Genomic DNA, 8,925 nt, shown 5'->3' with positions numbered 1-8,925 from the left:
AAAATAAAGTTACTAGAAGAGTGTTTAGCCATATTTAACCCAGAAGTCAGTTTAATTGCAGTGTTAGCAATTTTTCATACTTGTACATGGTGTGCATGTATCAAGAGTGATCAATGGCTTTTTACTCAGTTAGAAAAAAAAAACAGTCAAGAAAAACTGACRTTTTTTCTGTATAAAACAAAAGAAAAGAAAAAGAAAAGCATTCCTGAATGGAATTGCTGCTCCAGGGAAAAAAAAAAAAAAAAAAAAAAAGCTCAAACAAAAAAAAATTACCACCAAACCCAACCCAATGACAGATGTGCCTATATGGCCTCTGGTCACCTACATTTCTTCTCCATCTGTTTGGGTGGGATTATGCTTAATCCCAAGTTAATCAAAGCCCTTCAAGAACATTATCATTTGCCAAAAATAAATTTGGAACTAGCAGTTTGTGTTATGCCACATGTGCCAATTTTGCTCTATGCTAGCTTTATGCCTTAGTAGATTTTTCCGGTGTTTGATCACATCTGTTCAGTTCTTAGCCAAAATTCAATAAATGACCAGGTGAAAAAGAAAATAGTTTAAAGATGGTCGAGCCTCGTACGGGACAGTTTGCATAGCAGTAGGTGTTTGAAAAAGTCAGAATTCAGATGTTCATAATAATGACTGAAATAGAGACGAGCTTCTCCCTCATAAAGTATGCCATTCACTTTATAGTGTAAGCTCTCACATATTGCCAATAAAGAAAAAGAAGCAAGCTAAATTATGGTCTGAGATAACTACTTATCAAGCAAAGTAAGGAACAATCTATAGGGTATGACATCTGGAGCAGTGAGGTGTGAAATGCCTTTTCAAAGGGCTAAAGGAAGTAAAGAAAACTGCTGGCTATTTTTTCTCTCTTACCTGGTATTTTACAAAGGGTGTATTTATGGAAAACTCTTGGTTGTTTATCTCAACTGTTTTCCTGAAAGGAGCATGCCAAGATCAGTTTTCATTTTTTCCTGTTTAAYCCCAAAATAGCTTCATTGAAATGCACTTACTCTCCTTCAAAATTTACATTAGGTGATCCTTCCAAATGGTCTTTCATGGAACTGCTAGAATAGTCATAGTATCAGGGCAGCAGACTAATCAGGAAGGTTTGACTGATTGGGAACATCTCTAAAGGGCTTAAGCAGGACCCTTTGTCCAGCTGAAGATGAACAAAGACAATTCTGAGGCTTGATCCTAGAAAAATTACCAAAGAAGGTTGAAAATTGTCACCATACTTTCAATCTATGTAAAATAAAATGAAAAAAAAAAACTTAATACAATTTTATTGAGAAATGTAGTATAGGGGTGGGACATAAGATTTTTTTTTCAATTTTTTGAAGCTCTTTGAAAAAAAATCTACTAATTTCCTGGTATTGTACTAGATTATGTTGCAATTTTACTTCTTTTCTTGGCTCATTTGAATCAGTTGTCGTATCAGTTTACTTAAAAAGTTTGGAAATGTTTCATCATGTCCTGATTTTTTTATGTCAGAGCAAACACTCACTAAGCTAATAAAATATATAATAAGGCAGCCTGGATAAAAGGATATAAAGGATAAAAGGATATAAACATTTTTTAACTTAATATAAATGTTATTCTTTCTCTCATCTGAAACAACACTGAAGTAAACTGTAATGATTAGCTGTTGCTCATTTGAGGAGGAGATCTAAATTTAGATAGTATTCTGATTAATTTTGTATTCATAAAATGATTTTTTCTTCTAGAGAAACCATTTCAAGTGTTCTAGTTCCAAATACCCCAGCCATTTCCTAATATCCTTGTAGTGCTATAATAGCACATATCTGTCTTATGTCCTCACAACTTTATAGATAGTATTTCTTGAGCTGCTTCATCGTATTTGCAAAATTGATAACTTTAATGATTCTGAAATATGAACTAGATATGCTTCAGTAAGAGAGAGTTGGTATTCCAGTATACTGGGAATGTTATGATATATGCTAGTAATTCTGTTATGATATATGGTAGTAATTCTGAAATAATTTATTAGACTCCTGAACACTTTTAAAATGTATTTTATTAGAATATCATGGGCAGCTAACATGGGAATTGGAGTTCAATTTTATACAAGTTCTTGACAGTATCATAAATGTTAACATTTAACCAATTTTCTTTTTTATGTTGTAAAAATAGCTGAATGCTGGGACTTTTTTTTTCTTCAAGGAATTACAAACAAGCAGTGAACCACTGTTTAATAGCCTCAAGTTTAGCATCTCAGTTTTCTGTTCAAGTACAGTCAAGAAAATAAAACTAAAATATGATAATATTTGCCTGTTCAGCAAAGCAGATGATATCTTCCACACGTGTTAAAATACAGGGCTTCTCACTGAAATGTGAAAGCATTTTGGCACATAAGATGTACAGTAGACAGTATCTTGACTCTCTTCTTAGTGGCCTAGGTGATAGTTTCAAAATATTTAAATTCTATGAAGAGCACTACAAAAGATCACAAAATGGTCTGTTTTTACATAATTCTTGCCATTGTTACTTCTTTTTCTAACCTGTCTTCTTGTTGGGATAACAGGAACTTGTAAGCAAATATCTTGAAACACATTAATAAACCTGTTGTAGCATTAGTATATGCATCCGATTCTCAAAGAAATTTTGAATCACTGGGAATAATGTTTTTTTGCTGAAATACAGTTATGCCAGGCAGAGATGTAGGTGATCTTTGTCTTAGCCACTTTTCTGAGAATAATAAGTCGAAATTGGCTGGTTGCTTTTACGAACAAGGGCAGAGTCATAGACTTTAGAGTTCTACTGTCTTTTGCCTAATCCTGTTTTTCTGCTTACACATCTAGGGTAGGTGCCATTAAAATAAATGAATGCTGCTTCCCTTTGGAATATAGTAGATATATTAGTAGAGTCTATTACAGCTTCTTTTCAAACTCAGTTCCCTTCATGTCCTGAGCACAGAGTGGCTTATGATCATCTACACTTAAGAAGAGAATGAAAAAATCCACAGCCTACTATTCTCCTTTTTATAGCCCCATGACTGTTCTTCTGCACTGGGGAACATATAAGGGAATGTTAGACTTTCACAGTGAATTAACACATTGATTTTCACCTTGTATGCACTTGTTTCTCAGATAGAAAATATTTTATTAGGAAGTTCTTTTTATTACTTATGTGTTTGTATCTTTGGCTGCTCTCTCAAACTTCCTTGATTGTGCGTGACCAAAACCACTATGCTTATGAAGGAGATATAAAATGCAAAACTCATAAAGTAAATGATCCTGATAGCATTTCTAATTAACTGAAATTGGACGCAGCTGAAATTACATGAAAGTCAGGTCTCATGATATTTCAAACTTGATTACGAGACTTAGGGCTYTACTTTCTTTCCCATCAGCTGTGGAATGCCAAAGAGGGAATCTGAGAGGGACTGGGGCCTAAAAACCTGCAAGCAGGCTGCGAATGCAATCATCCAGGCTCCTTTGGGCTTAGCAGGGCTGCACTGAACCTCACAACGGTTTAAGGTTCATCCACTGCTAGCACGGAAGAAATAAAAGCAAAGTGATGATCGAAGGAAACACCTGCTGTCTTTGCCTCCTACAAAGGCACGACCGACCTATTGTTACTGTTATTTAAACACTTTGTATTGTGATAGTGCTGGTTGAGATTCAGTGAACCTCGCTAGTCAGCTTCTGCCACTTTATAAAGAAGAATGATTTTTATTTATGAATTATATTTAAACTCTAGTTGCCACATGAATTGATTTTAGTTTCGTAGTGTTTTGGTGCTAGGCAAAAACTGGAGTGCTGCCTATCMCTACCTGATATTTTCCTTTTAAACACGAATTGCTTTTTGTTTATTAGCTTATGTAAAGCTAYTGTTTGTGCATTACATGATTTAAAAACTTATGGATAACTGATAATGACTAARAGGAGTTATTTTCAGTGTGTTTATACATGGACAATATCTACTCATTAAAATGTTGATTAGTATTGCTTATACTTGTATTAAATTAATGGATGTCATCATAGAAATCTTTTGTTTTAATTGAAATGGACAGCAATGACAAATAGCTACAAAACTGACATTTAATTGTTCAGACCGTATTTTGTTGTTTGTCCTGCGGGTTGATTTATTTTTCTCTTACAAGCAACTTTGAGGAAAGTTTCCTCTTCTCTTCCCATTGTGGGTCTTAAAAGTTACTGTTTGATTATTCTTCTTTCCAAAATGATGCTAGTTCTTTCAGTATTTTGTAATATATGCTATAGTTGATAAGCAAGGCCTGTCTCTTTCTCAAGCATGTCTTAATGTTATTATTTGTACTGGTCTCTAGCTACAAACTGCATGTTTTCTAATTCCTGTAGCATTTGGATTCCTCTTCTCTCCTCCTGGGTTCCATCTATATTTTGACTCTGAACAGATGGATCTCCCGTTCTAATTTTAAATCTATAGTTATTGGACCGTTAACCAGATCACAATAATACCTAATAGGAATATATTCATGGATATATTACCCAGCAATTCTAGATGTTTATTCTGTAATCTGCATTCCCTTTACATTGATGATCTAACTTTTGTTCTGCAAAGTGGTGAAGAAACTTCAGAGAGAGAAAGAGAAATGCCTGAGACATCTAACTGTTACTGCTATTAAAGAATATAGTTAGTCTGAGGATAAAAAAAGAAAAAAAAAAACTTTGAGTTATTCTATAGAAATGAAAGTGTATTAAGTCTTTACATCTGTTCTTTTGTTCTATTGAATGAGAATAAATTAATGGATACTAAAAAATCACAGAGGTGATCTCCCACTCATCACCTTGCTAAAATTACTGGTTGTGAATCTTTCCTCCAAACTGACTTTTGTGAGGACCTTCCCCTCCCTCTTTCCCCACCAGGATTCCACTGTTTTCAGATAAAGGAAGCACTAAATGGCTGTGTGAGGGGGAGGAAGTTCTSTACCTGGTTGTTTGGTTTCTGATATAACTGCAGGCGAATAACCTTTTTATGCCAGGATACTCCAGCTTCACTGTGAAAGAGCCAATAAATTATCAGGAAAATAGGTAAAACTTAATACAGAAAATTCAAAACATGCTCCCCCATTTGAAGCGAGGGATCAGCAAGATAATCCAGGTTGTGCTTGGCTGTGCCTCAAGAAAGGGCCCCAAACCCAAGCCTTGCCTTGGAAGAGCTTAGTACAGCCGGGATGAACAAATTGCAGATGGATGGCTCAAAACCCCCACGTATGACTCCCCAGTCACTGCCATTTTGAGCTCTTGTAGTATTTCTGCATAGAAAATTAAAATCTTATGTCTTGAGTCAGATCAAGGATCTATCTAAGCCAGGAACCTCTGTCCAGCTGCAGTGGGAGAAGCGAAAAAAAAAAAAAAAAACAACAAAGAACAAAGAGTGTTTTGGATTATTCTTTCTCTTGACAGTGGTTTAGGAATGTATAAAGATAGTGATTGTGTCTGGGCTATCCTTCCTGTCGATGGCTTCTATAAATATTTTGTGTAAGTTAGTCTAAACTATTTATTATTTAATTATTTTTGTTTGAAACTAATAAAATTTGGTTGAGGCCTTAAAAGCACCTTTGACTATGACTCCCACAACCTAATTTCATGCTGTGTAAGGGTTTTTTTGTTTATTTTTAAAGCTTTTATCTGTCAGTTAAATTTTGTTGTTCGTTAGTTCTTGCATCCAAAGGTTCATAGGGTAATCATTTCCAACTCCCTTTCTCCATGTTATTTATGAAAGTCTGTCTCKCTTTAATCATAATCATAATCAAAAAAATTAACATTTTTTTTCCTGTGCTGAAGATTTCTAGTCTAGTTGTCTTTCCCTTTAGGGAGAGTGCTTCTGCATCTTTGCCCAGCCTTGCTAACTATTTTTGTACTTTTTACACTAAAGTGATGATAGCTTTATGCTAGTAGAAATAGTGTGAAATTTCTTTTGCATCATTTACAGCTATAAGAAAGATGTTCTCGCTTGGTGCTCCTTCTGTGCCCCTAGCTTACAGATGTCCTCACRAACTACTGAACTAAACTACTAAAATATTTCAACTAATATCATACCAAGTGAARAAGAGTAGTTGCTTGGTGTTTTAAAAGGTGTGAGTTGTCTTTTTAATATAAGGACCATGGAACTTAAGGCTCAAAATGATTTTCAGAGTTGAAAGYTTCTAAAAAATGATCTAAATGTTTGAAAGTATTAGATATTAAAAAAAAAAAAAAACCAAGCAAGCAAATGAACAAAAACTACTACACGTGAGTTAGCAGGTTATTTGATGTTATTTCTCGTTCTTTTTTTTTTTTTTTTCCTTCTACTGTAGATATCAGAACTACAGAAAGCCAAGCATGTGACACTTCGGGGGAATGTCTTGCTTCAGTCATGCAGCCTCCCTAAATCATGAGAATTGGCAGGAGTCCAGTGAAGGAACATTTCCCTCAAAAGAATCCCAGGAAGGAACCAGTGAAAGAGAAGAAATGTGAGTAAGTATCTCTTCACATGCTATCGTGAAGGAATCATCCAAGAAAGATTTTTAAATCAATTTTTAAAAATATTTTCAATTTATTCTCCAGGTACATTTTCACTGTGTGCACTGGACATTTAGGGAAAAATACAGATTTTGTTTTTCATCTCTCTAGACTTATCTTTTTGCTTTTTTAATTTTTTCTTTATTGAAATTCTTTTTTTTTCCTGATATATGGCAGAAAAGGCTTGTGAAGGTTTATTTGGCAGTCTGATAAAAGCTTCTGGGTTTTAGGATGTAATTATCTGACAGGCCTTGTTTGTTACGTAGAAAACAAAGAGTGAATTTGAAATAAACTCAATTTTTTTTTGAATGCTGATGCTACAAAAGAATCTTACACTAGGAAAGTTTAAAAAATGTACCTGTGACATTGTTTATTACACCCTTTGAAACAGGAAAAGTTGAACTTCTAAGGAAAATTTAGATGAATTATCACATAATAATTGCCATTGTATTCTAAAAGAGTATTGGCTAACATTGTTAAGGTTGCAAAAGTAACTTAGAAAATGCCATTACTGATGTTGTTCATGCTTAATTTGTTTATTTCATGTGTATTATGAGTTAGTTTTTAAATACCTCTCATTTGTTTTTTCATGTTTTGGCTTTACTGATTATATATATATATATATATATAAATAGCCAATATGCATTTCATAGGTAATGCACAGCTGAGCAAAATAGAGTAGTATGAACTAATGTAGCTGTCAATGTAGAAACTATGGTAATTCTTGGAGTATATGAAGATTAGCAACAAGAGAGAAGGTTTCTTTGACTGTGTATCAATAGTGCACTGGTATGGAAGAAGGCCAAACTGAGCCCTTAGCTACAAAGGAATGGTTTTTTGTTTTGTTTTGTTTTTTTTCAAGAGCTACTTTTTCAGATGATATAATTAAAGGCCAGAAGACAACCTTCATGCTTTTTTGTTTGGTTTGTTTTTGTTTTCCAGCCCCATTTATACTGATGCTATTTAGGTCATAGCTTTGAGATAATGATGCAGGAATGTTTATATATCTTTGGCATAATTGTGCATAGTAGCTATCTAAAGTTTCTCTGCTGGGAGTGTCATCTAGAAAGGTTATTATGACATTTTGAAAATTCTTTCTTGTTAATATGAATGAAACATGTTTTTTCTCCATGTTATACATATAAATATATACATATACATATATATATATATAGCATGTGTGTATTAAAAAACCCATATACATGCACATACACACATACAGAATATAGACATTAGAAGTAATATTTTCTTTTATGTTTTATTCTGCCTTGAATGTATCAATAAACTAACAAACAAAAAAATAATTCTCACACATAGGTAATTTGGAGATAAGAAGATGGGCAACAATTTCCTTGCTATCATAGTTTTCACTAGACTCTGAGTTACAGGCAAGTTTCATCAGCTTCTGCTACTAGTGTTGCTTGTGACAGATAAGTGACTGTATAATAAGCTTAATTGTGTCTGATGGACTTTTATCCACAGTAAAATAATGTAAATGGCAATTTAAATATTGTTACATTAAACTTGATGATCATTAGGTTTAATGCTAGCAATGTCTTGAAAATACAGTCATTAAATTTTCTTAGAATAAATTCATATTTTGTGCCCACCTATATTAAAATGTAACTGCATATTCATAAGTAGCAAAGGCAAGTACAACTAAGAGAAAGTTTTCCTACCATTACGGCCCATGTTTTTTCCTTATCTATATCTCTTCTGGATGCTGTTGTTAAAGTACTTTCTGGAAAATTATCTCTTGATGATTCAGCAGCATTTGCAGGTACAAAGAATTTCAAGGATCACCAAACCATTTGCACTCAGAATTATAGGGCAGAGGTTGTTTTTGAAGGAGGCAGGGGTATCATAAAAATGAGAACATTTGAATACATGAGAAAACAGAATAAATGTACYGGAAGGCCAAAGAGCTTAGGAGCCCTGTATGCTGCACTTGTTAGTGGCCAAAAGAGGATGATTAGGGTAGACTGTAAGAATAAAGTCAGTATTTAGTGATACTTCCCTAGAAAAATTCTATGGCCTCTGGCAATGTAAAATTTAGGGGCATCTGGAAAGATGGTATTTTGTAAAGAGGAGCTTTTGATACGTTTTCCTCTACAATTTTGTTCAGGTATTTCAAAATCCATATAAGCCATAACTGTCTGTCGAATCTTGCAGCAAGGAATTCTGCAGTAGTTTATGCATGTTAGGTTAAGAATGATCTCTTTTTCTTCCATTTGAAGCTGATATTTGTTGTTTTATTAGATGACTTCTCCCCCTCCCCCCCCTTTWTTTTAAATTGAAAAACAGTGGACTTACCTCCACAGGTAATTCATATCTTCATAGACATGTGTCATATCTCCAGTCAGCTGTCTGTCTTTCAAGCTGAAGAATCCTAGCCTGCCTCACTGCTCTTCAG

The sequence above is a fragment of the Rhea americana genome, unplaced genomic scaffold, assembly GCF_003343005.1.
Source record: "Rhea americana isolate MKP2758 unplaced genomic scaffold, rheAme1 scaffold_113, whole genome shotgun sequence".
NCBI classification, from domain to species: Eukaryota; Metazoa; Chordata; class Aves; order Rheiformes; family Rheidae; genus Rhea; species Rhea americana.
This window is presented reverse-complemented; position numbering follows the sequence as displayed.